Raw genomic sequence first — 6,280 nt, forward strand, 5'->3', positions numbered from 1 at the left:
TAAAAAAAAAGGAAAAATAGAAAACAAGCTTGTTAGCTTAGGGATCTCACTAATGACGTCTTCACATGAAGCTAGTGATGAGAGCTTCAGGTTCAAGTGGCTGGCCTGAATCAGCTGCTTTATCACAGAGGCTTTTTCCCAAAATAAAAACATTGTGTCAGATGATCTTGTGATTTTTACATTGTAAGATGTCAGTGGACTTTCACGCACCACTGGTGACGTCTTCCCAGCTGATACAAGTGCCTGCAGAGGGTCACAAGGTTTACAGAGGGATCTGTGCAGGGTGCTGGGAGCACAATATCAGGATCTGCAGCAGAGTTTCCCAGGATTTGTACCACATGTTGAGAGAATGTGCTGATGTTGTAACCAAAACATAAGTTAATTGTGCCTACACTGTGCAGTCGGGAGGTCATGATCCATTTCTCCTCAATAGGATCTTTAGCTTGCTTTCCAGACAGTACCCCTATAGACACAAAGACCTTCCGTGAAAGAAGTGCCCCTGAGGTTTTGTTCCTTAGCAGCTTCAGAGGAAGGTTTCTAAGGTTACACAGTTCCATATGACACCCTGAGGAACTAGGGCTCAGGGCATGCATGTGCCAAGTAGAGTCAAACCAACTAGTTCCAAGCAGATTAAAGAAACAAGAATCAAGCAGATTCTGCCTCTGTTCAACATATTGCAAGGAGCAGCACCAGCATCTCAGGAAGTGACAGTGACCTTGCCATGCTTGTGCTTTCACAAGTCTCTACCTTCCTACCTCACAAAAGAAGTAAATCCTCTTAAGGCTTTCAGTCTATGAGCCAAGTGAGCCCTCTACAAGCCAGAGAAGAGCCATGACACTCCTGGCATGGGAGCAGGAGCCGGACACTGTGCTCACCCTCTCCCACCCCCAATAGGCTCCTCCTCCCTGACACCAAGAGTGGGGAACAGGTAGTTTATCTGTCTGTCACACGTGCCCCAGTGGGGATAAAACAGTGACAAGTCTTCCAGAGTGTTCTGGATGCAGTTTGGTACGCTCTCCCAGCTGGCAACCAGATTCAGGATAAACCTTGCTCACATATGCAACTTCTGTTCATGCATCTTGAGAAACTACACAGTTTTTAAAGTCCACTCCTATTTAGAAATTTCTGTGTTTTAAGCCTTCAGGAAGAATCAGCTGGCAGAAGACTGTGCCAAAATTACAAAAGCAGGGGTAAAATAGATTCTTTGAGTAACTGCTGTATCAGCTGTGACACGTTTGTATTTCCTTCCTCCATGAGAGAAAAGCCATTGAGTTCATCCCTTATAGCAGGACTGATGTGTAGGAAATATTCAGAAATGCCACTTAGGCATTGGTCATTAAAGTCACAGTGTGGAACAAACCTAGGACTCAGAGTGATCTCTCAGCAGTCACATATTCATTATCTTCTTGTCTTACGTAAGTGCCCAGACTGGCCTCTCCAAGTCTCTGATCCTTCAAAATTTCCTTATTTAGACTGCTGAAGACTTTGTCTGCCTGTAAAATGTTATAGCCTGATTCATTAATGCCCATGAGATGCATTTTGATGGAGGGAATAATGGAACTATGTAAAGGTTCTTGTTCTTTATTGGCTTCTTTTAATCTCAGTCTTCAGCAGCCCCATCCTCCCCATAGCGAGCACCGCCTGAACTAGACCAGTACATAACCTGCAGTGGAGATGCTTTCAGGCTCACAGACATATTGCTTGTACTACAGGTCATCTTGAGTGAGGGTAGGAAAGGGAAAGGTCTGCTACAACACAAAATCCTGCTGCGCAGGTAAGGCTGGTTGTACGGTTGATATGACTGAGCAGCTTCATTGGCTCAGGCTGCGGAAGAGTCTGCACTGAGTGAAGACTCAGATGCAGCAAGGTCACACATTTCAGGTTCAGCCAACATCAGACATATTTTATCAGCTTGTGCAATGATATTTTATAGTGACTCTTGTTACCCCTTCCTGTCTAAAGGCTTTTTAGCAGTGTTTCCTCCTGGAGTTGCTGAAGACAAGACTGGGGCAGCCATCAATTCCTGCCTGGCCTCTGCCTCACTTTGACATCAGCAGTGCTGAGGTAATGGCTGTCCTGCCTTGTGAGTTAAATTCAGATTTCCCACCACATCACTCTTCTCAACAAAAAAGGTAACCCTTATCCCCACAAAACAATTGCAAAAATTCACTGCAGCCTCCTAGCATGATTGAACTCAGAGCTAAATGAACAGAGCAAAAGCATGGACAGAAAGCAAGACCACAATGATAATTCCCCCAAACTACAAAGCAAAGTCACCAGGCCATGGAGATTGCTGGCCCCACTGCAACAGCATCAAACAACAGGGATGTTTCCAGGCACCGCAAAATCCCTGAATGACACAGAGAAGTCTCCTGTGCCTTCTGCCTTCAACTTGAAGCACACACCACAGTGTTTCCTAAACAGGTAGGAACTGCATCCACCAATCTCTTTCAGTCCTCACAGCTCTCTGCTGCTGTAAGCAGACAGCCTAAGATGGCAGAGGCCTGATACCTATCAAGGAACTGCAGATAATGCGTGTCAGGTATGGGAGATCAGGCACAACATAGAACAAGATATATCCCTGCACTTCCATGGCTTCTACAGTGTTTCAAGAAGGGGTAAAGATCCCAGACTAGATCTCATCAGGAAGCCTCAGAGGGGAGACCGTGTGCTCCCCACTGCAATGCCCCCTGGTCAGTATCTGCACTGCCCATGTAAAGATCTGGTAAACAACACAGGATATGAGTGCACACTGCAGTGTGAATGCTTGTCATCCAAAACCTTGATTAAGACCATCAAATGAATTCCAGATGAGCCATCAAAATGCTCATCAGCCTTGTCAGAGGTCAACCCTTGCCTTGTCATGGATTTCAGCACGCTTTGGGACTTGACCAAGAAGAGTAATTATAGGCTGGACTGGCTTTGAATTAACAGCCCAGCAGTGAAACAAATCTCCAGAGTAGGTTTTTTCCTCCATTTCTGTATGTCAGGTGACCATGTGACGAATTTTTCTTTGTTTTGTACTAAAAATTCAGTCTTACACCAGCCACAAAAAAACATTAAGAAGCACATGAACATAGTTTTGAATGAAAACAGAATAAGGATGAAACAACTTCCAGAGAATAACACAAGACCACTTTAATACTTTTTCTTCAGAGTTTAGATGGATCTATAATTTCATTTTCTACTTCATATTATGGAGTGACATTTTATGCTAGCATGTTGCGTCCTTTTAATGGCCTCTCTATGACTCGCTGTGACTTTTGCTCAGAGATTTTGCTGTTAGGAATTTGTTATGCAGAAGTCAGCAACAGTGATTTTAGCTATCTGTTGTAATGTGTTCTGATTCACAGCTAAATGCTTCTGGGAGGGCTGACAGATGCCTCCACTCTATGCAACAGAACTTGGGACAGAAAGGTGAAAAGACTGCAGCAGCCCAAATGACTTTGCCATAGTCATGCAGCATGATGTCCCAGGCAAAAGCCCTGCTCAAAGAACCCCATCAGTATGACTGCAACATGCTTAGGTACAAGCCAGCATTTCTTTGGGTTGCTGCACTGTGCCATAGGGCACTGCAGCCTGGGTGAAGAGGGTAGTGCTGTCCTGGACAGCAGCTGCCATTGTATGTCCAAGCCATGCCCAGTGACTGGTGGAACCAACTTCCAGCTGTTGTACAAACCCATCCAAGAGCTGCCTTTCTGAAACTGCCTTAACTATCACGGAACTGTTATTTTTAATAAAGGTTTCTGCAACATTAATATAACACTGCCAAAACATGCTCATTTCTTACTCCAACACTTTGGAGTGCTCACAGGAAGAGCACAGAAAGCTGTGCAGAAAAGTGGCTGTCAGCCTTTTTCATTATGTAAACACAAGTTTTATCAGAAAGCTGTCAACATTTAGCTATATTGACAGGTAGATGCTACTTTCCTGGACAGCAATTGCAACCCAAAATATTGTCATACCTGTGACCCAGAACAACATGAAACACGTGCATAATGACCATAGCACACACCACCTGTATCAGCCCTGCCACTTGGCGTCATGGGTAAAATGAAGCTCCTGTTATACATAATAAAAAAGAAATGTAAGGACACTACCCTTGTTATGACACTAAAGCCTTGAAAGGATACCAAACTGACAGTACAAATCCCAGCAGCACGAGGTGCTTCTCTTGTAATGGAAATAAACAGTATCAAAGGACAGACAAGCCAAGTGGCCCCTGGAGAGGAGCCACCATTCCCCAGCACCTGGTTCCTCAACGAGACTCATCTTTTGCTGTTGTTTTTGGGGAGTTGAGTTTTTTAAGGCACAGCTCTCCCTGGCTAACTGGAGTATCAAGGAAATGATACATTAATGTTATAGTACAGACTAGCCTTAGGAAGATGAAACACAGCATCCTTTTCTCCAGGACTTCATACATGAATTGTCTAAAGGCAAAATCTTCCTTCCTCTGCTTCCTTGCCTGGGCTAACTGAATTGATAGTATTTCACTGTTAGCAAAGTTATATATATTTTATGTGAGCAGAAAGACCAATATGATAGAAAACATGGGATTCATAGTATTTGTTGTCTGATAACACAAACACATGCAAGCAAGTCCCTGTACCACTTCAGCTCTTTCCATTTCCATTTCTTTTCTTTAAATAGGAATACTACACCTCTTTCCCAGGGCACTAGCCATGTTGTTTTCATTATTTAGTAGGAAATACAAAGACACTTGAAAAAGACCTGTGTTCAAAACCAAAAAATACTTTTTTTCCTAGTGTGTTTCTTTGTTCTGCATGATATACAGAGGAGACAGTAAGTTAACTCTGTTTGCTCTCAGTCCCAGACAGTGTCTCTCACTCATACGTACTTTCTTGAGTCTATGATACCATGTGGCATTTCCCAAGAAACACAGTTTTATGTCAGTCTTACAACCTTTACATCAGAGATATTTTGCACCCTGTTTGATTCAAAGAGCACAGATGTATGAAACATTCCAGCATAAGCTCGACCTCATGGGCAGGGGTAAATTAAGCCAGTACTGAGTTCAAACAATATCGATGCTTGAGTCGGTATGCCATACAAACCTGCTCTTAATTAGAAGCTTCATGTCCTTGTGTTTGTCCCATTGTCCTTAATAATGTAGCAGCACAAATATTTTAAACAGCTGCAGCTTTGTCTTTTATTTGCGTTTTGAGGATTGTTAAGTGCTACCAGAGGCAGAAACATGGGTTTCTCCCTAATTAACTCTTCAGGTGAGCACTGGAAATGGAAAAGGCTTGTATAGAAACCTACAACAATACACAGAGGGAACCTGCCTGTCCCCACTGTGAGAGAAGTAGCCCTTCCCCTGGTCGACTCACTAATGGCCCACCCCTGGTTAGAGGCTGCCAGAGGGTTAAAAACACTTCTCCTGGTTTCCCTTCATCCTTCTGGCAGGTGAATGCTGAGCCCACTTCCAGGGCATGGCTTTCTGTGGTGACGTGAAAGAGCCCTTACTCATGCCAGCCAGCCCAAAGTGGACATGCTGCCCCCCTCTCTCCATCCCACCTCCACAGGCAGTGACAAATGACTTACGACTATCACTACTGTCAGCACAGGTCCCACCAACCAGGGAAGTAGAGCCTTGATGCAGAGTTCAGATGCCACCTGCAATCTGTGTGTATTTGTCACTGAATTTGGTTGCACCAGGTCTTTTTTTTTCTTGTGTATCGCTCTGCATTTTCTTACTGATGGTGGCTTGAAAAAAACCCAGCAGGAAAACACATAAAACACAAAAGCAAAAAAAATAAAAGTAAACCCCTTAAGTTGTCAGAATGACTTTTAAATTTGTGTGACACAGCATCAATGAGGGCATTTGCCCACAACAATGACAAACACAAAATCTCAGGATTGGTTCATTACTTAAAAATTACTTCACTTAAAGCCTTTTTTTTTTTTTCAGTGAGGATTACGTTATAGCCCTTATTTCTTCACCTCCTCTGTAACAACATCTGCTTTACAAGAGGCAAATTTTGCTTCTTACTTTGAGCTGTGGTCAATTTGGTTTGGGTTGTTTGATTTTAGGTTTGTGTGGGGCTATTCTTTCTTTATTCAGTTTTTGGTTTTTTTCTTCTTTTTTTTAAGTAGGCAACCTACCTGTCTCAGTATCCATGGCAACAAATCTCTGGTTAATGAATGTCTAGAAATTCACTGCAGAAGGTTTATTAATTTTTCCAAGAACTTGTGAAAGAAAGCGTCCTTAAAATAAAAAAGATCCACCCCAAACTTACGAGTCAAGCGACCCAAAGAA

Source organism: Pezoporus flaviventris, unplaced genomic scaffold (assembly GCF_033815535.1).
Source record: "Pezoporus flaviventris isolate CSIRO_AGI_PZ_B2104156 unplaced genomic scaffold, CSIRO_AGI_Pfla_v1 ptg000007l, whole genome shotgun sequence".
Taxonomy (NCBI): domain Eukaryota; kingdom Metazoa; phylum Chordata; class Aves; order Psittaciformes; family Psittacidae; genus Pezoporus; species Pezoporus flaviventris.